Source organism: Pleurodeles waltl, chromosome 1_1 (assembly GCF_031143425.1).
Source record: "Pleurodeles waltl isolate 20211129_DDA chromosome 1_1, aPleWal1.hap1.20221129, whole genome shotgun sequence".
Classification (NCBI taxonomy): Eukaryota; Metazoa; Chordata; class Amphibia; order Caudata; family Salamandridae; genus Pleurodeles; species Pleurodeles waltl.
The window spans coordinates 787,180,249-787,202,821 of NC_090436.1; the positions used below are offsets into that span (position 1 = coordinate 787,180,249).

Sequence of the window (22,573 nt, forward strand, 5' to 3'; positions counted from 1 at the left end):
CATAAAACCACTTTATTACTTAATTTTTCCAGATTTCTCAAGTAAACATTGAACACCTGAACTCACATGCATTCTCAGAGCATTACAGATAGACATGCTTGAAGCAAAACACTTGCACTCATGTGACAATAAAACAAACTTGGTCAGTTTAATTCCTAGTGCCGTTGGGTTAACTTATGTTACATTCAATAAAGGTGACACTATACTCATAGCATACAAATCACATTTGTACTTCAACACTGAACAGTGTTTTGCACCCAGAGAAAAAACCCCGACTGCTGTCCAAATGGCTGACATAAAGGCGAGACCACTAGTCCAAGGGAAACACATTACTGTTGTTACCCCAATACGAGTCCTTAAGACTGTTACCAAAGCAAACATTCTCAACGCAAAAGCATTACATCCACGTTGGATTCAGTTGGCTACCTTTCTGACTGCAACTAATGTTGATTATGTTTTTGATTCAAAACTCCAGACCCAAGAATTCCTTCAATATGAACTTGAATACCCCATGTCCACCAACATTTTGCCTCTTGAACAATATTGAATAATCATTTATACTGATCGTTCAGCTCAATCAGCTGTAAGTATCAAACACCAATACTGTGCCGCTTGCGGAACTGTTTGTTGAGGGAGGAATTTACCATTCCTAATTACCCCGCAAACTTAAACCCAGACTCCGCGGGACTGAACAGCACAACTTGCAGAGCTTAATACTCTTATCTTGGAACTGGAATGCACAGTTCTACAGTGAGTATGTGCGATTTGTACTACGGTGTCCAGTTCTTCAATAATACTTACACTACTGGCACCTAAATAGGTTCAGAGACTCCTATGGAGGAGGAAGAAGAAGAGGATGTACAACCTGCTAAAAAAAGGTAAGCGAAGTCTGGAAATGTTTTGTTATACCATCAGATGAAAAGAAGGTGACAGCAAAAATAGTAAAGTGCACTATCTGTGGTAAGGTACTCTCGCGAGGCACTAATACGAAGTATAGCGATGGAACATGTTCACTGTGGAAACATCTCAAGACCATTCATCAAAGATCTTACCAATGAATGGTCCACAAGAGAGAAACCAAAACGCATCCTTCTGCATCAGGAGCAAATGTGGCAGTACTTTCAAACTCTGGAACATAACCGTGCCGGCTGTATGTCCTAATTTGCAGCACAAAATACATTGTTTACTGTGCCACAGGCCAGTTGGCTTACACGCTACATCAGTGGCTGTAAATATTTACACACAGGTAATATTCATCCATGCTATTTTTTATTTTATTTTTTTGGTTGCAGCATACAGTTGTTGACTGTAGTTTTCAGTCAGAAAACATGTTTGTTTTCATCGTAGTTCTCGTATAACAATTATGTACCTGTTTTTAGGGTACATTCATTTCTTTGAGAAGACAAAAAAGAAAAATCAAAACAGGTTCAAAAAAACGTTCAGCCACACCAACTATTAAAAAAAAGACCTGTCTGTCCTTTATTCCTTTATTGTGTTAATGGTGTATAAATATTTGTCTGGGTGTGCAATGTATGCATGAGTGTGTTAGTGTATGCCTCAGTAAGTGGCTGGATGTGTTATTGTATATGTTAGTGTGTGCCTGGGTGTGTCAGCATATGTATTAGTTTGTGCCTGGGTGTGTCAGCATATGCATTAGTTTGTACCTGGGTGTGGGTATATGCATGAGTGTGTTCCTGGATGTATCAGTGTATGTCTTTGTGCCAGTGAATACATTTGTGTGTGCCTGGGTGTATCAGTGTATACATCAGTGTGTGCCTGGGTATGTCGGTCTATGTGTGAGTGTATACCAGGGTGTTTTAGTGTATGCATCAGTGTGTGTCTGGGTGTGTTGGTGTATGCTTAAGTGGGCCTAGGTATGCATCTGTATGCATCAGTGTGTGCCTGGGTATGTTAGACTAAGCACCATTGTGTCCTGGTTGTGTTGCTCTATGCTTTAGTGTACGTCTAGGTGTGTCAGAGTATGTAAGTGTGTGCTTGGGTGTGTCAGCATATACATCAATGTGTGCCTGGGTATGTCAGTGTATGCAGGAGTATTTGCTTGGGTGTGTCAGTGGATGCATCAGTGTGTACCTGGATGTGCCAGCATATATATATCAGTGTGTGTCTGGGGGGTTCAATCTATGCATCAATGTGTGCCTGGGTATGTCAGTGTATGCACAAGTGTTTGCTTGGGTGTGTTAATGTATGCATCAGTGTGCGCCTTGGTGTACCAGTGTATGTATCAGCGTGTGCCTGAATATGTTAGTATATGCATTAGTGTGTGGCAGGTTGTAGTAGTGTATGCATGTGTGTGTGCCTGGCTGTGTTAGTGCATGTGTCAGTGTGCGCCTAGGTGTGTCAGCATATATGTCAGTGTGTCAGCATATGTGTTAATTTGTTCATGGGTATATCATTCTATGCATGATTGTGTGCCTGGGTGTCTGAGTATATCTGTTAATGTGTGTCCTGGTGTGCTAGTGTATGTATCAATGTGTGCATGGTATGTCAGTGTATGTATTATTGTGTGACTAGGTATGTCAGGTTGTGCATGAGTGAGTCCTGAGTGTGTTAGTGTATCCATCAGTGTACTCCTGGGTGAGTTAGTGTGTCAGTGTGTGCCTGGGTGTGTCAGCGTATATGTCAGTGTATGCCTGGGTGTGTTAGCATATGCATTAGTGTGCCTGGGTATTTGAGGCTATGCATACATATGCCTGAATATTGAAGGATATAAGCGGTTATGAATCCCTGTCTGCGTGTGTGTGTTAGAACCTGCATTAGTGTTTGACTGTATTTAACAGTGTATATATGGGTATGCTAGTGTATGCATCCATGTCTGTCTGGGTGTATCAGTGTATGTGTGAAGTCTGTAGCTGGGTGTGTTACTGCATACATTAGTGTGTGCCTGGGTATTTCAGTGTATGCATCCGTATGTCCCTGGGTGTATCACATTACTATCCGAATGGTTGTGTCACCATCTGCATAGGTATGTACCTTGGTGTGTTACTGTATAGCTGTCTGTCTTAGTACATTCATAAGTGTCTGTATGGGTGTGCAAGTGCCTGCATCTGTGTATGGCTGGGTGTGTCAGTGTATGGATGAGTATATCTGTTGGTAAGTTAGTCGATATACTAGTATACATGTGGATATATCAGTGTTTTCATTTCTTTGTACTAGTGCACCTCTATAATCACCTATATCTAGATGGGTATATTTAAGGATGGTCTATGAATGGAGAAAGATGTAATTAGTTACCTACATTACGGCAAAAAATATGTCCGTTAATCTGTGTAAAAAGAAAGAAAGCATAAATATTAGTTAAAGTTCATATTATAAATGTGTTCATTAAAATTTCACAATCCTTAATAAAAAAAGCTATTGTTAATAATAAAACACAACAAATGTATATAATTGTAAAGAAATTATAAATACAATATAAGCAACATATTTTCCTTTTTTCACTGTTCTCAGCTTCCATACCTTTACACCATAAACAAAGTGTTGTATACAGACTCATCACTGACAAGTTGGGGGTGGGGGGGAATCATATAGACCGTAGGAAAAAAACATAGGTGCATAGTACGTTATTTTAAATTAATATTTCTATGCATCGCACTCACTATAAATTTTTACATAACTGTTTTACCTATACTTATCAAGTAATATATAATAGATATATGTTTAATGTAAGTTTATATTAAGAGTGTTTTAATACATTTAGGGGGTCATTACGACCCTGGCGGTCGGAGACCGCAAGGGGTAATGTAGCGTCCGTACCGCCAACAGGCTGGCGGTACGGAGGCCCATATTACGACCGCAGCGGTAGCGCCGCGATCGCACTACCGGGGCCGGCGGTTTCCCGCCGTTTTAGCCCCGGCGGTGATAATCCGCCAGGGCAGACACCCCTACCGCCAGCCTGTTTCTGGCGGTTTGCACCGCCAGGAAGAGGCTGGCGGTAAGGGGTGTCCTGGGCCCCTGGGGGCCCCTGCACTGCCCATGCCACTGGCATGGGCAGTGCAGGGGCCCCCTAACAGGGCCCCGGCCAGCTTTTCACTGTCTGCATAGCAGACAGTGAAAAGCGCGACGGGTGCTACTGCACCCGTCACACGACCGCAACACCGCCGGCTCCATTAGGAGGCGACTCCTATGTTGCGGCCTCATCCCCGCTGGGCCGGCGGGCGCAAACTTGGTTTGCGCCCGCTGGCCCAGCGGGGATGTCGTAATGGGGGCCGCGGGAGTGCGCCACATTGGCGGCCGCACGCCGGTTACCGTTTGGCGGGCGGCGGAAGCCGCCCGCCAAGGTCGTAATGACCCCCTTAATAACTATGTAGGATAGCAGTAGATAAAAAGCCTCATAAAGACACCACCCTTGGTAAGCCGCATGATGTCAGAGTGTGGTGTTCCATTAACAAGCAGTACAGTATGTCAGTGTTCTAATTCTTTTTATAATTTTGCAGCTGTTCTTAAAACATCTGATTGTGACAGTCTTCTTATGATATTCTGTCCAACCACTTTTACTTTTTAAAAACAAGTTCAAAATCCGAAAAGAGGTTTAAATGTACTGACTTTAGCAGTATTTCTTTCTGTATCAAACAATTGTTTCTTCTAGTTTGGCATCTTTATTTACAATTTAGTGGTATTTCTGTTGTGTCGTTCCATGAATGAGTGCATTTTAGAATTTGGAATCCTTTTATGTAGACATCACCCTTGGTAGGCCTTATGATGTCTTAACTTATTACGTTAGAAGTCTGAGAAGTTCATTACTCAATTTCCTAAGTAGTAAGCCTCTTTAGAATTTTGGTTCAAGAAAGAGAAGGTAAGAATTTAGGGCCAGCTGTATCAAAGGGGTTTTCCCCATTCTGTGCCTATGGGAAAATGTGTTCATACATATGGCCCTTAGTAGTTTATAAGGTAATCTTTGCTTGAACGTAAGGTTGCTGTTGTTACACTCTGTCCATCCAGTTGTATGTTTTAAGTAGATGGTTAATGTCCAGATGTGATCATGAACAATAATAACTAAATAGCTGTATGTTTTACCAGAAAGAGAGATTTGTCCAGGTTTAAAATTGGTAATTTGTGTTTGCAATTTAGTTCCATCCGCTGTGCATTAGGATGATATATTGGCCAGTTCTTCTTATAGTCAAAGTTGATCAAAGTTTTGAGTGACATTTTGTGCATGTATTATTCTGTGAAGCATATTTAAACAATTTGTTATAATTCATAGTTTTACTGTCTGGTAGAGTTAAGTACATAAATCGTTCTGAATCTATTTGAGTTTTTGATGAAAAAGAAGAATTTTCACAGTCATGCTGCCAGAAGTAAGTAAGTAGAAAATAGGTCATCAATAGGTACCATCTCTTCTTCTAAGATACAAAATAGTACCATCTAGATCTCCTGTGCATCTTGTTGAGTGTTTCGCATGAAGAATACAGATCCAGTGCACAGATCTGCAAGATCTCTAATACAAGATGCAGAATAGGTTTTTGTTCTATCAGTGCACAAATGTTCTAACAAGGTTAAGACAGCAGAGCACAATCATATTTTTTTCTGTTCAATTGCATGAACCAAATAGTGTACAGAGAACAGTGCATTGAGAACTACACTGGCATAGTGGTTAATTCTATAGGGGTTTGGCAAAACAACTTACATCCCTGAAAATATCAAATTTTTTGTGGCTTTTTTCACTTTATTGATATCTACTAACTCTTGATAGTTTTTTTTATTTTTAGAGGGCACACCTTTTATTAGAATGATGAGTGGTTCATCAATATCTCTCGCAAAACCCACAGTCTCAACAAGTATTTTAAATCTGGATGATGTCATGAGTGATGTAATTTGAGATATCAGTGATGTCACTGGCCATGTCATGAGTGATGTAATATGTAAGGTCATAAGCAGTGCATTGTAGGGAGTAAGTTATAGTTAGGTCTGGTAACTGTAACTGCTCAATTTATATGCTTTTGTGTGAGTAAATTCAGTATCTAACTATAAAGTCCCTGTAACGTTTGTTTTTTTCCAGTGCATTTTTCAGGGTTTTTTTTTTTTTTAAATCTGTCCTTCCTAACTATAACATCCCTGTAGCCTTTGTTTTTTTCAGTTAATTTCTAAGGTTTTTTTAATGTTGTTTTGTAACTACAATGCCCCTGTAACCTTTGTTTTTGTAAGTTATGTTCTAAGGTTTTTTTAAAATGTTATTCTGTGGGTGGGTGTAAGAGTGTCTGTGTGGGTGTGTCACTGGGTGTGTGAGTGTATCAGTAGGTCTGTGAGTGGGTGTGTGCATCTCAGAATGGGTCTGTGAGTGGGTGCATAAAGGTCTAAATGGGTCTATGAATGGGTGTGTGAGTCTCTGAATGGGTCTGTGAGCGACTGCATGAGTCTCTGAGTGCGGGTATGAGTGAGTGGTTCTGTGACTGGGTGCATGAGTGTCCAAGTGGATCTGTTAGTGGGTGTGTGAGTGTTTGGGTGCATTAGTACCTGTGTGGGTTACTTGGCCAGAAAGGAATTTCAGCTGCCCTTTCATCCAAACACTCCACAGTTTTTCAGAAAATATCTACCCAAATGGAGTTCTTTCTGCCTCCTTGGGTAGATGTCTAGTGTGTCTTCTACACTACAGCTGTGTAGTGGACTATGAGGAAATGTCTCCAGCAACCGTGTGTGTGTTTGGCAATGCAACTGTGACACATGCATCTTTCTTCAAAATTCTGTGATAACATGAATCCTCTGTGCGTAATTAGGTGAATGTAAGGTAACAGAAAGGGCAGTGACCCTAGACCCATGGACAGGGTAGAAGGTGCCCAAAGCCCTATTCATTTGGAATGGTGGGACAAGTGCAGAGAATGACAACTTGCTCAGGATGGTTATTTTAGCTCTGTCGTTACAATGAATGCAGCCAGTTAGAGAAGCTACTAGTGTTTCCCCTGGGCAGGATTTAAGGGTCGCTAAAGGCTTGCAGTCCTCTGGTGTTGAACAAGGCCTAAACAGATTGCAACACTGATAATTCCTATTTTTATGCATTATATTTTTTTTTATTTCTCCAATAGCTGCAAATCCTTCTCGAATTGTCCAATCTCGTAGATTCCTGTTCCTCAAAGTATCTGCAAAATTTGCTGTGATTTTTACAAACTGATAAAATTAACACACACACACAATCTTACATTTATTTTTGAGGTGAAAGGTTTACTAGTTTAATGTTTCTAGAGAAGTAATCATAAGTAATTTAACTTTATAAGTATGTTTTAATACAGATTTCGATATTTGCGGTTACATCGTCTTCGCAAATATCATGCGACACACAAATAAAGAGATCTGGTTGGCTTAAACACTCTTCATGTGTGAAAAGGAAGACCACACCCAGTTTTTTTTTCCCCATTTGTCTTTAGTTGTTAGGGTGGAAAGTCTGTTTCACATCTTTCTGCCATTTATTCTTTAGGTGCTTTTGTTTTATAAAAGGGCTTCTCAACATCTTCTCAGGCTCCAGATCCAGAAGAACTTTCATCCTCTTTTTCCTAAAATGAAAAGCCAAGACGGAGAGAAAGCATTGCCTGGAATTCTTTTTACATACCACTGGGAGAGAAGAAGGGCACGGCACGGTACGTCCAGTGCAAGCTGTGCAACAAAGTTCTGTCTAGGGGGACTGAAAACAAAAAAAATACAGTCACTGGACCACGTCCATGTTAAAACATCTCCAGGTGATACATCCAAGACAGCTATTCCGTAATGAGGAAGAGCGAAAAAAAAACATCTCAGCCAAAAGCTGGAGAGTTACAGGTGTTGGACACTATTGTGGTTCCTAGGACTGAAGTTTTTAGAGCCGTTATCCCCGATTTAAAGGACATGGACACTTTTTGACTAAAGTGCAACGAGATTATTTCTATTCAGGAGCAATCTTTTTCTGCCATCCTAGCAGTGAAGCATTGTCACAAATGCAAATTTTTGTAGCTTAATATCAATGCACTATTTTTGTGCAGGTTGTATTTCTAGTTTGTTTCAAAGAGGTTTTGGTTTTTAAAACAAAATCACCCCCCCCCCTCAAAAGAGAACATATATAAAAAAAAGAAGTTCCTGAAAACTCTAGAAAAAAACCAGAAAAGGTTCTAGTTAGAACTGTTTTTTTTTTTTTTGGTAAAAAAAAAAAAAAGATGAGCTATATGTTTTTGTTTTTATGTCATTGTATGCATCTGTTACTATGTGTGTTATTGTATGCATGAGTGTGTACTTGGGTGTCTTACTGTATGCATTAGTGTGTGCCTGGGTGTCTTAGTATATGAATGTGTGTGTAAAAAGGTGTGTTAGTATAAGTGCATGCCTCAGCATATCAGTGTAGGCCTCAATGTGTGCCTGAGTGTGTCAGTTTATGGATTAGTATATAGAAGGGTGTGTCACTGTATGCATTAATGTGTGCCTAGGTGTGCCACTGTATGTATCAGTGTCTGTCTGGCTCTGTTAGTGTATGAGTCTGAATGTGTCTGTGTGCCAGTTTATGGATGAGTGGGTGTGTTAGTGTGTAATGAATGAATGTGTGCCTTGGCGTGTCAGTGTGTCCTTGGGTGTGTCAGTGTATGCATCGGTGTGTCTGGGTGTTTCAGTGAGTGGATGTGTGGGTCTGGATGTATAAGTGTATGTAGAGGTGTGTGCCTGGGTGTGTCGATCTAGGCATCATTCTGTGCTTGGTTGTGTCGGTATATGCATAAGTGTGTGCTTGGGTGTGTTTGTGTATGCATCAGTGTCTGCCTGTGTGTGTCAGCATATGCATCAGTGTGTACAAGGTGTGTCGGTGTATGCATGAATGTGTGCCTAGGTGTGTCAGCGTATGCATTTGTGTGTGTCTGGATGTGTCAGCGTATGTGTCAGAGTGTGCCTGGGCGTGGCAGCATATGCATCAGTGTATCTTTAGGTACGTCAGCATATGTATCAGTGTGTGTCTGGGTGTGTTACTGTACGTGTTAGAGTGTGTGCCTCGGTGTGCCAGTGTTTGGATGAGTGTGCCTGGGTGTATCAGTATATGCATCAATGGATGCCTAGGTGTGCCAGCCTATGTATCAGTGTGTGTGTAAGGGTGTGTCACTGTATGCATAAATGTGTGCCAGCGTATGTATCAGAGTGTCTTTGGGTGTGTTAGTGTATGCGTCAGAGTGTGCCAGAGTGTGTCAGCATATGGATCAGTATGTGTCTACGTATGTCAGAGTATGTATCAGTGTGTCTGGGTGTGCTAGTGTATGGGTCATGGTGTGTCAGTGTATTGATCAGTGTGACTGGGTGTATCAGTGTATGCATCAGAGTGTGGCTTGGTGTGTCAGTGTATGGATGGGTATGGGTGTATTAGTGTATATATAAGTGTGTGCCACAGTGTCAGTGAATGTACCAGTGTGTAGAAGGGTGTGTCAGTTCATGCATGGATGTGTGCCTAAGCGTGTCAGTGTATGCATAAGCGTGTGCTTGGGTGTGTCCGTGTACGCATCAGTGTCTGCCTGTGTGTTAGCCTATTCATCAGCATGTGCCTAGTTGTGTCAGCATATGCAGTGTGTACAAAGGTGTGCCAGTGTATGCATGAATGTGTGCCCAGGTGTGTCAGCATATGCATCAGTGTGTCCCTAGGTATGCCAGCATATGTGTTAGTGTGTGTCTGGGTCTATTATTGTATGTGTCAGAATGTGCCTGGGCGTGTTAGTGTTTGGATGAGTGTGCCTGGGTGCATCAGTGTATGTATCAATGTGTGCCTGGGTGTGAAAGTGTATGTATCAATGCGTACAAGGGTGTATCTGTGTGTGCATAAATGTGTGCCTAGGTGAGTCAGCGTATGTATCAGAATGCCTTTGGGTGTGTTAGTGTATGCGTGTGTGTGTGTGCACACATCGGTGTGTCAGCATATGCATGTCTAGGTATGTCAGTGTACGTATTGGAGTGTGCCAATATGTGCCTGGGTGTGTCGGTATATGTATAAGTGTGAAGAGGGGTTTGACAGTGTATGCAAAAGTGTGTGTCTGGGTGTGTTAGTCTATGTATTAGTGTGTGTCTAGGTGTATGAGTGTATGCATCAGTATGTGCCTGGGTATGTTAGTGTACCCAGCAATGTGTGCTTGGGTGTCTGTGTATACATCAATATGTGTCTGGGTGTCTCAGTCTATGGTTGTGTGTACGTGGGTGTATGCACCCATGTGTGCCTGGGTGTGTCAGCGTATGTATTTGTGTGTTTTGGGTGTCTCAGTGTGTGAATGAGTGTGTGCCTGGGTGTGTTAGTCTATGCATCAGTGTTTGTCTGGGTATGTTACTTTAAGCATGAGTGTTTATCAGTGTATGGATATGTATATGCCACAGTGTGTTTTATTAGTGTGTATTACTGTTTTAGTATAATCAACTAGGTGTGCCAACTATCTGTATAGATGGTCTATGAATGAAGAAAGAACCAGTTACCTACAAAAACACGCCCTTCAATCTGTATAGAGAGAAAACATAATTACAAGTTAAAGTTTTTATTATAATTATCTCTATTAAAGGTTTATAATGTGAAATTAATATGATATTGTTAATAATAAAACAGAAACAATTTATATCATTGTATAGAAATTATACATATTATTTAATCATGCTGTATTCCCTTCCTTCACTGTTCTCAGCTTCTATACTTTTGCACTATATATGAAGTGTGTATAGATACTCATCCTTGAACAGTGGGGAGAAAAAAACAGATTGCTAAAAAAAAAAAAAAAAAAAAAAAAACATAAGTACATTGGGCCTCATTCTGACTTTGGCGGGCGGCGGAGGCCGCCCGCCAAAGTACCGCCGTCAGAATACCGCTGCGCGGTCAAAAGACCGCCGCGGTAATTCTGAGTTTCCCGCTGGGCTGGCGGGCGACCGCCAGAAGGCCGCCCGCCAGCCCAGCGGGAAACCCCCTTCCATGAGGATGCCGTCTCCGAATTGAGCCGGCGGAGTGGAAGGGGTGCGACGGGTGCAGTTGTACCCGTCGCGATTTTCAGTGTCTGCTTGGCAGACACTGAAAATCTTGGTGGGGCCCTGTTAGGGGGCCCCTGCAGTGCCCATGCCAGTGGCATGGGCACTGCAGGGGCCCCCAGACACCCGTTACCGCCAGCCAGGTTCTGGCGGTCAAAACCGCCAGAGCCAGGCTGGCGGTAAGGGGGTCGGAATCCCCATGGCGGCGCTGCCTGCAGCGCCGCCATGGAGGATTCCCCAGGGCAGCGGGAAACCGGCGGGATACCGCCGGTTTTCCGTTTCTGACCGCGGCGGTCAGAATGCCCATGGATGCACCGCCAGCCTGTTGGCGGTGCATCCGCGGTCGTTGGCCTGGCGGTAGTCTACCGCCAGGGTCAGAATGACCCCCATAGTATGTCATTCCAAATTAACATTACTATACATCACACTCACTAAACATTTTTTATCTGTTTTGCCTATACTTGTTATATAATATAATGTATATTATAGTTTTATAATAAAATTCATCTGTGTGAATCTTACTGATAGGTGAAAAGGCATATAAAGACAACATCCTTGTTAGGTTTGTAAAATCTAGAAATCCCTTAGAGGAAAATAGAGTATATCAGTGGTGTAATTCTTTTCATGTTTTTCAATTGTAATGCAATTTTCTCTTCAATAGATCCTTATCCTGGTTTTTAGTTTCTGATCTGTGATGTAAATGTAGTGGTATCTCTGTTTTCTTGTATAGTAAGTAAGTAAGAATCCATTATGAAGACACCACCCTTGATAGGTCGTATGATGTCCTAACTTGTTGTTTTAAAAGTTCCAGAAGTGTATTCTTCCATTTTTCCAGTAGTAATCCTCCTTAGAATTTTGCTTAAAAAAAGAGAAGGTAAGAATTTGGTACTTTATACAATAATCTCTGTTTGAAGGTAAGGTTGCTATCATTACACTCTGTCCATCCAGTTGTATTTTTTAAGTAGATGGTGTAGTGTCCAGATGTAATACTTCCTCCTTTATGAAAAATAACAGTGATACAGCTATATGTTTTACCAGAAATAGAGATTTGTCCAGCTTTAACATTTGTAATTTCTGTTTGCAATTTAGTTCCTTCTGCATTGCATAGCTCTAGCATTAAGATGATAATCTTGCCAGTTCTTTTTATATTCAAAGTTGATAGATAATCTGACTTACATTTTGTGCAGGTATTATTCTGTTCTATAGTCTGGGAGAGTTAAGTGGATAAACTGTTCTGAATCCATTTCTGTTTTTGAAGAAAAGGAACAATTTTCACAATCATGCTGCCATGGGTGACTTAGTCCAAATAGCTCATCACTAGGTACCATCTCTTCTTCTAAGATACCAAGTAGGACCCGCAAGAATTCTTGTGCATATTCTTGTGGTTTTTAAGTGAAGTGTACAGCTCCAGGGCACAAATCTACAGGCTCTCTAATAGAAGATGCAGAATATCTTTTTGTTCTATCACAGCACAAGCGTTCTAAGAAGCTATAGAGTGCAGAGCGCGATCTTTTATCCTTTTTCTGTTTAACTGCATGAACCAGAGCAGGTAAAGAGAGCAGTGTATTGAGAACTAACATTGGCATATCAGCTGAACACAGAGACGTTTGAGAACTGGTAACCTACAATTTTACCAGTATTTTTAGTATTCTTTTTCTCCAAAACTTATTTTTTCTGTTTTTCCTAATTTTTCTCAGGAACGTCAGTACGATCACTTGAAATCTTTTGTTTCGGTAAGATTCTGGGCTTTTCAGAAACTTGATACAGTCTTAAATCAGAATCATAGAGGCTTCTCAAATGGTTTACACTATCACACATCTCGAATCAGCATTTACTTTATTGTCATCAAAATCTATCCAATACAAACCAGACAAAGTTCTATACCATGATAATGCTACGTATCACATACTTTCCTTGAATACGGTGCTACCAATGTTAATAAATGCTGCATCTACACTTACACCTTGAGACTTATGTATTGTCACAGCATATGCAAGAGATATTGGAAACTGTTTTCTGCGAACATAAAAGTCTTTTACAAGCAAGAAACGTGCAACAGGCCTTGCTATCTGTTTTACACCCTCAAGTTGATCAAATTTAATTGCTAGATACTGAACCTCATTTCTGTCTGGATACAAAATGAAATCAAATATTTTACTCATGGCTCCATTAACTAATCCTTCCTCAACACTTAAATTATGATGCAAAATCAACCTACAGTTCTTGCAAACATGTAAGCACTTTTCTAATCCTGCAGTTTTGGAAGCATACTTTTCCAAAGAGTTCACTTTTGATTGTAGTTTTTCAGTCAACACTATTGTCACTCCTTGGTGTCCCATTTTATCAATTAAAGCGAGCTCCATTATTTGTTCTTTCTCTAGTTCTAGCAATTGTTCTTTAAAAGAAGTATATTCTTGAACAGTAGGTATTAGACACACAATGGATTTTTGTTGTTCAATAAATTAAAACATTAGCTCTGCTGCAGATGTTTTGGAAGAAAATATGTTCTTTATAAGTCGAGCTTTCAAGCAACATTTTCCTTCTTTTCACAGTATTCCTACTCTTCAGAATATTTCCGTATTTGCATATCAAAAGCTTGACGCATGTTTTTAATTAGCTCCTTGTATTGGAAAAATGTTTACATTTCCAATGCTTCCTAAAGAATTCAGAGTTTCTTCGCGTAAGAGTGTCTTAAAGACAGGTTGTCCTTTCACTGGGGTAAGTTGTAATAAATCATCAAAAACAATTACACGCTTTTCCCCAAAATGTACATCATACTCTGTCTTCAATATCTGTTGCATTCACAAAGGCACAAAGGCAAGCATTAAGTTTGAAACCATACTCACCTCATGGAAGATTAAAAGTTTTAATTTCTTCAAGACTATTGAAACTTCACGACAGGCTTCACCAGATAACTTTTGGTATTCCAGTTTAATACTGTGTTCAACAGGTAGCATAAGTAGATGATGCAGTGTAATTCTTTTGATGTTGTGTGCAGTTAATCCAGTAGGGGCTGCTACCACACACGACTAAATGGGCTCAGTAGTCTTCTGTAGATAGTTAGAACTTATATTACAAAGCTTTTCCCAATGCTAGCCTGTCTGCTGACATACAAAACAAGTAGCTTTAAAACTTGAACATTTACAATGACTGTTTTCGTTGAGTAATCCATGCTCTATTTTTTCTTTGATTTTCATAAATATTTCTTTCTGCTCATCATTCAGTTGCCCAACTAAATGATCTAAGTCAACATTGTCTTCTCTTACTTGCATTGCTGTCTCCACCTAATTCATGGCTATGGCGGCTTCATTTTTGATTACTTTCTGTACAAGAGCACTCTTGACAGAGAGGTCCAGAACTCTGGCTGGTTTGTGAATTATCCTTTGCTGTCTCAGTAGCAAATATTTCCTCTTGTTCAATTTCTTCATCTAACATTTTCAAGTAGTTGGGAAATATTGGACACTCAATGGTGTCTTTTACAGCATTGAAAGAGTCTTCATACAGTCATATTGTCCAAGTAACTCTTCTTCAGAATGCCAATGTTTGAATAGCTGAAGTGCTAAGTAGAAAAAATATTTTTTCTCATTAGTTTGACCAGTAAGTTTTCTATGGTTTAATAAGTTACCTTTTGCATGCCAAATTAAACAACTGTCGCAACCAAATACAGCATTTCTGCATTGATCAATGTTTTCAGACACATTGCTTCTGTACCTATAGTGTTGAAGAATTTCATAAAGACACAGATTTTCAAGGTGTGGACTTCTTTTTGGATAGTAGGTATCCAACATATTTGCTTTTAAAATCTGTACTCTTTGGATCAAATTCTCTTAGGTACTGAATTTCTGGGAAAGACTTCAAAAATTCAAGTGTTCATAAATTTCGTCTGAGCTTGATTGAGCCACCTTTTCTATTTGACCTCTTGACGGTAATGCTTCATCTTCTATATGTGTTATGTCTTGAAGAACAGCTGTAGTTTTGTAAGAAATGTTGTTTTCTAGTATGTATAGTGTTGTTTTTTTTTTTTTTACCTTATTAACTTTTACTAATTTGTGCCATATCTTTTTGCTCTTTGTAGGAACGCCATTTACTAAAATAGGTGCATCTTCAAAATCTTTCTGTACCCCTATAGTTTCAATATTCCTTTTGAAATCCAATGGTAAATACACAACTTTACCCTCAAGACCTTTCTGAAGGTCTGTAGGAGGTAATTTATCTATTTTTGGTTCCATACGAACAATAGCTTGGAAAGGGTAAACACATCGTATAAGGATTGATTCATAAACATTTAAATCTTGATGGCATTTTATCATCCTCTAACGTTTCATAGCAGTACTTAAAAATTATTTGCTTTAAGCCCAAATCAAAGTGTTCTTCTACAAACAGATAAGCAACAAAATTTTCCTACTTATCGCTTTTTTCTTATTCAGCTTTTGAGTATAGATCAACTTTATGTGTTTGAATTTTGTAGTGAGTGTGTCGAAAACATATACATATATAGTTTGGACTCTCAGAAGAAGCTGTGTTAAACTTCCTAATTTCTTCTGTAAAGTTATCAACATTAATTACTGGGTCCTATTCCTTTACACCTGCACATTGAAAATACTCATTTTTCCTACACTCTTTTTCAGGACCAAAGAATCAAAATTGAACATCATCACAATTTTTTTCTACATCTGCTACGGTACCATGTAAAATAACTATTTATTTCTGCTAAAGATAGGGCTGGTGTTTTCACATAGAAAAGCCTCCTAACAAAAGTTTGCATTCCCAAGTGATGTACAACTAAAATTTTCAAATACTGGTACAGTTCCATTTGAACATAGGTGCCTGTCTATGCCTTCCCTGTACCTTTTCAGTTATCACTTCTTCAACATTCCTAGTTACCAACTCATCTTTTGCAATGGGAGTACCATTCTTCATCTCCTAACATCTCATAACATTGTCCAAATGTTTACCTAATGCTGTAATTGCCAGTTACAATATGATATGAGATAATGCTTATATAGGACATTACTTTGAAAAAGATGTTCGAACGATTGTATGATAAAGATATGCGCCTAAAAATGTTAACCAATTTCTCAAAACTAATAAAGAGATTTAAAAAAATAAAAACATTATCCAAATGTTTCACCTACATGCACTAGGGTGTTCTTTTGGTAATAGCTTTCTTTATGAAAGAAAGGCTCAGTACTGGAAGTATGCTTCCATTTGCATTTAAAAAAAATGTGCCTAAGTTATTTCTATTCATAAGTCTTTTTGTTGTCTTCTTTTTCTCATAGACAACACTATTTTATCCAGTGTCCTCATTCTGCTCAGAATCAAAATAGTTTCCTCTTGAGAGCAAAGGCCTTATCCACTACGACTTGAACATATTCTTTTTGCTTCATTACTTCTCTTCTCCTTTTATACTGTTTCATAGTTTCCATAAGATTCTTAATTACTCTACTGCAGAACATTCTACTTCTACTCTCAAACTGCTTCTGTCTTCTGGTTAAGTTATCTTCTGTGTTACTCCTTTTTTTTTTTAAACCTTTGATATCATGTACTTTATGCCCTTTCTTAGCTGTTTTAAAACTTTAATTTTTCTTTAATTCATTATGCTCACTTTGCAGTTTTCCACACACAAATTTAAGAAATGTCTTTGTTTTCCTACGAGCAGCTCTTTTTTCTTTAACCAGATTGTCCACATTTTTCACGTTTTATTTCTCAATTGTAACTTGCAAGTTTTCTTTCTTTCTTCTTTGACTTTTTGTGAGCATTCTCATTTTCCTCTCTCAGGTATTAGTAGATATCTACAAACAGAAAAACAAATAATTACATTTCTGTTGGTTATGTAGTAAAAGCACAGTTTAACATATGTCATACAGATTTTCTAGTGTCAAGTGACAATGTTACTGTCAGCAGTAGAAGGTCTGACCCATGTTGAAAGCACAACTTTTCTAGATGGGACACTAACTTGTTTCAGCAGTTGCCTACATATATGAGTGAGTATATCAGTTAGCAACTGGTTCTGATACTGCAATATGCACAACTGCAGTTTGGATGAGTGCATAAATGTATGATTATCTCAGTGTCTGACTGTGTGCTTAAGTGCTGCTATCTCAAAACTAAGTAAATGCGTTGCAGTAGGAGTGTGACTCTGCATATGTAACTGGGCATAGGGGTATGTCAATGTACATCTAACTCACTGAAACTATCAAGGACATGTCACCTTTTAGTGACATACCTCAATGCCTGATGGCCTACCTACAGCCTAGGTGAGTGGTGACATTTCTGAAGTAAGATGTCAGTTCAAGACTTGTCAAGCAGGTTTTCTACTGCTAAGTTGAACTGATGTTTAAAACTACATTCCTAGGCTCAGCAGTAGTAGGCCCAACCTATGTTTAAAGGTGTACTTTTCTAGATGGGAGACTAGCTTCTCTCAGCTGCTGCATACAAATGTGAGGGAGTATCAGCAACTGGTTAATACTGCAAAATGCACTGCTGCTGTTGAGATGTCTGCATCAATGTATGAGCAGCTGTTTCAGAGTCTGACTGCTTCTGTCAGTGCTTCTATCCTCCTATTAGTAGGTACATGAGTTGCACTATGAGTGGGACTCTGCTTATAACACATCTAACTCAGTGAATCTCTCAAGGACATGCGTCACCTTTTCATTACTTACCACCATTACTGATGGCCTACCTACAGCCTAGATGACGGGTGACATTTCGGTAGTAAGAGGTCAGTTGAATACTTATTAAGCAGGTTTTCTACTGCCACCTCGAGCTGATGGTTAAGACTACACTCCAAGGCTCAGCTTTAGTAGGTCTGACCCATGTTTATAGGAGTAGTTTTCTGGGTGGGAAACTAGCTGCTCTAAGCAGTTGCCTACAAATGTGAGTTATTGTATCAGTTAGGAAATACTTCTGAAAATGCACAGCTCCTGTTTAGATGTCTGCATCAACGTATGAGTGGCTGTTCCAGTGTCTACTTCTGAGTGCTTCTATCCTCTTCTTTGGAGGTATAGGAGTGCAGTATGAGTGGGACTCTGCATATATAACTGGATATAGGGGTCTGCCAGTGCATATGTAACTCAGTAAAAGTATCAAAAACATATGTAACCTTTTAATTGCATACCACCATGCCTGACAGCCTACCTACACCCTACCTGAGGGGTGACATATCTGCACTAAGATGTCACTTGACCACTTCTAAAGTGGGTTTTCTACTGTCAAGTTGTGCTAATGTTTAAAACTACACTCTCAGGCTCAGCAGTAGTAGGCCCGACCCATGTTTAAAGGTGTACTTTTCCAGATGGGAAATTAGCTTCTCTCAGCAGCTGCATACAAATGTGAGTGAGTGTGTCAGTTAGCAACTGGTTGTGATACTGCAGTATGCACAGCTGCTATTCAGATGTCTGCATCAATGTATAACATGAGTTGTGGTAAGATTGGGACTCTGCATATCTGAGAATAGAGATCTGCCAATGAACATCTAACTCAGTGAAACTGTCAAGGACATGTCTTAAGTTTTAATCACATAGCACCATGGCTCATGGCCTACTTCAGGGTAGGTGAAGGGTGACTATTCTACATTAAGAAATCAGACTTGTCAAGCATGTTTTCTAGTGGCTAGCGCAGCGGACGTATACAAATACACACTGAGACCGAGCAGTACTAGCCCTGACATTTTTTAAAGCACTACTTCTCTAACATACCTAATCTGTGACTATTGAGTACGTACTACATAGCTGGTAACTTTTACATGTAAATGTGTGATATAATTGTAGTGATAGGCTTATGAGTGGGAAATGGAATGTAGAGGAAGGGGCATTCTGGGTGGAGTGTTGGGAAAAGGGGTCTGGAGGAGGCAGGAGGAGGAAGCAGGTTGAAGCTGGAGTGCTGGGAGTTGCTGTATTACCATTACTACTAGTACCACAGTACAGGAACCTTCTATCAGAATAAAGGACCATTCACCACAATGACTTTGTGAATTATTACATAAATGGCGACGAGTGGACTCTGTGCAGAAGCCAAGGAAAACCAAGCAACTCCCTACTCCTAACAAACTTGAGCAACAAAAGAAACCCGGAAAGAAAAATATGGAAGGTCTTGGACATGAACTGAATAACTGTAAGTGACAAGTTGCGTATATTTTCAAAGGAGCGCTACTGTTTTGATAAGATTTGTGCTTCAGCGTATGTGCCAAATAATGTGGAAAGGGTACCAATGATAATACAACATTAATGCTTGAAAGATCTTGAATTCATTTACTTTGGGAATCAAGATTGATGGTGAATCGATTGTAAAAGTCTCACATTTCATACCATAGCAATCGGCATTACTGTGTAACTTTTAACGGAAAGAGCACGCAATGCCTTCTCAAGAGTAAACAATTCTATATACGCGCTAAGAATAGAACACTTCTAACGCGTGCTACAAATAGAACTGAGACGCGCATGGCACGAGGAAATACAATTCCTGACACGCGCTGAAAATAGAACACCAGCGCGAGGAACAACAAAGGAACAACGGCGTGAGGACATACAATCGTAAATGTAATGCGAGCAGCATAAATCAAGGATTACTCACGTTTTGTTGAAGCCATCCGACTCAGACTCCTGTCTGTATTTTCACCATCGATCTCACGAATAGTTTAAAAAAAAGAAGGACTTTTGCAAATGAGCTAGAAAAAGGACTGTTGTATAAAATACAAAAGGACTTTTGCAAATGAGCTAGAAAAATGACTGTTGTATAAAATACCACATTAGAGACTGAAAGAAGACTGCAATTCGAGATTGTTCATTTATTTTAATTTCTAGTTATTTTAAATTCAGTTGCAGCTATGGCTGAACAAAGCATCTCGGCACCTCCATGTTTTTTACCTTTACCAGGAGAACCGACAATTCCTTGGAAAAGGTGGAAGAACATTTTTTCTACCTATTTATTAGCAATAGGGGGGGACAGGTACAGTCCTCTTAGGAGACAAGCAATTCTATTGCATCATTTAGGGACAGAAGGTCGTAGGATATATGATGATTTGCCCGAGGTGTCTTTGGGCATGGGGGATGGACAACCTGCAAACCCATATGAAATGTCCCTGCATATGCTGGTGACACATTTCACACATAAAATAAGTATAGTATTTGAACGACAAATTATTTTCTAGAGTTCAGGGTTATGATGAGGATGTATTAACTTAGGTCGCAGCATTAAGGGGATTAGCAGTAACGCGTGATTTCCAAAATCTGAGTGACTCCTTGATACGAGATCAGATTGTACGCTGTACTAACAGCAAGAAAGTGAAGGAGAGATTGTTATCCATTGATCCCTCGTTGGAAGAGTGCATACAAATAGTGCGAAGTATGGAGCATACTGAAACATGGATGAAAGAAATTGAAGTTAAGAGTCATATAAGGGACACAGATAAAGAGAATACAGTTGAGGTGAAAGAGTTTAAGGTAAAGAAACAAGACAAGAATCCTGGAAACAAGGGAATTAAGGTCATGGAAAAGAAGAATCCTAACATTTTGTGTTACAGGTGTGGAGGTCTGGGACATATTGCCTCTAATCCTATGTGTATTGCGCGTACCCTAACGTGCAGGGTGTGTGGAATAAGAGGTCATTTGGCCAAAGTGTGTAGGTCAAAAGGAAAAGTATTAAATAATAGTGTCACATCTGTGGATGATGCACAAGAAGAGCAGGAAATGATTGTCCTAACTGTTAATAGTGCTTTGGAAGTTAATCTACGAAATATAGAATCCAAAACTGGAAGGAATCTGAAGAAGGAGAGTACTGTCAAATTGGAAAAACCCCATTGTGACATAATGTTAGAATCCAAATCTGTAAGAGTACTAGTAGATTCTGGTAGCCTATTTACTTTGATATCCAAGGATGTGTATGTGGAGTGTTTGGAAGGGAAGATTGAGGATTTGCAAAGTGCAGATGTCAAAGCAGTTGGATATGGGGGGGGAGAGAATCAATATTCTAGGAATGAAGTGGATGGACATTTTGTTCAAGGGCAGTGGAGTACACGGGAAGGTATATGTAACTTTTGAAGGGTCCAATCTTTTAGGATGGCGACATCAGAAGGACTAAGAGATAGTACTGGACCCTAACGCAGTTGAACCTGTCATGACTGTGGAAAAAGCAAATATCGAACATATGGAGACTCAAGTAATGGAAACAGAGTGGTCCAAAAAATTGATGGAAAAATTTCCCAATTTGTTTACTGACAGACTAGGTAAATTGAAGAAATTTACACATCGCATAATTTTAAAAGAAAATGCGAAACCAGTAGTTCACAAGGTAAGGTCAATACCATTCTTGATGAGGGAACCACTCCAGCACGAACTTAACAAATTATTAGAGGAAAAGATTATCGAACCAATAGAGTCCTCGGAATGGTTGGCGCCTATTGTCGTGGCATCTGAGGGAAACAAAATTCGTCTATGCATTGACTTAAGGGATTTGAACAAGAACATTTGGGTGGATAGGCAGCCTTTGCCGAACATCACAGAAATGTTGAGTATGATGGGGGGTGGTAAGGTGTTTAGTGTATTGGACATGTCTGCAGCTTACCATCAAGTTAACTTGCATCCGGATTCACGGCCTTGGACATCTTTTGTTACTCCTTTGGGTGCATACCGTTACTGTAGAATGCCTTTTGGGCTAGCCTCAGCATCAGCTGTATTTCAACGGATCATGCAAAATGTTTTTAATGGGCTACAAAATGTATTGTGTTTCCAGGATGACATCATAGTAGTGGGAAAATCTTTGAATGAACATGATGAGTTGATTGGGAAAGTCTTAGAGAGAATTGAGGCTTATGGTCTGACTGTGAAGAGAAAGAAATGCCAGTTGAGGAAAGATCGAGTGAATTATTTAGGTCATGAAGTATCTGCTGAAGGGATAAAACCAAAAAGAAGTATTGTAAGAGCGATTAGCGAGGCACCGAGACCACAGAACAAAGATCAACTAAAATCATTTCTAGGATTAGCAGAATACTGTTCAAAGTTTGTACATGATTTTACTGTGGTTGTGGAACCTATGAGATTGTTGTTAAAAAAGGGGACAGTGTTTGAGCGGGGAGAGGAGTGTGAAAAAGCATTTGTGAAGATTAAGTGTTCCATTATCAGTGCTCCTACACTGGTACATTTTGATGTGTGCAAGAAAACAATCTTAATGATGGATGCTAGTAGTGTGGGGTTAGGAGCGGTTCTCATACAGATGGTGGAGAATGAAGAGAAAATCATTGGATTTGCATCTCGTAGACTTCAGGGGGCAGAACGCTCATACTCTGCCATTGAGAAAGAGGCGTTGGCCTGTTGCTGGGGTATAAACCATTACATGTACTATCTATGGGGACTGCCTTTTGTACTTCGGACGAACCATAAACCGTTATTGCAAGTTTTCAAGTGTGGTCGAGGTTTGGAGGGAAGTATAACACCCCAAATATCTAGATGGTTGCTTAACATTATAGATTTCAATTTTGTTGTGGAATTTGTAAAGGGTAAGAAAAATGTTGTGGCCGACTGTCTGTCGCGTTTGAAGGTTGATGAGAGTTCTGAAGAGGTGTCGTTAATGTGTGAAATGGAAGTAGAGGCATCTCCAATAGATGAAGAATTGGCATTAGGACAAGAGGAGTGGG

The 22,573-nt window shown here is 39.7% G+C and overlaps 1 long non-coding RNA gene across 1 annotated transcript in view; it reads right to left on the reverse strand.

Moving 5' to 3' along the window:
• Positions 1–13,528: 13,528 nt before the first annotated feature.
• LOC138287497 (uncharacterized) overlaps positions 13,529–22,573 on the reverse strand; it is a 51,786-nt gene continuing 42,741 nt past the window's right edge. Inside the window, exons 2-3 of the long non-coding RNA XR_011202225.1 lie at positions 16,550–16,736; positions 13,529–14,503 (exon numbers count right to left, since the gene is read on the reverse strand). This is a non-coding gene — a long non-coding RNA (uncharacterized lncRNA). The remainder of the gene's footprint in view (positions 14,504–16,549; positions 16,737–22,573) is intronic.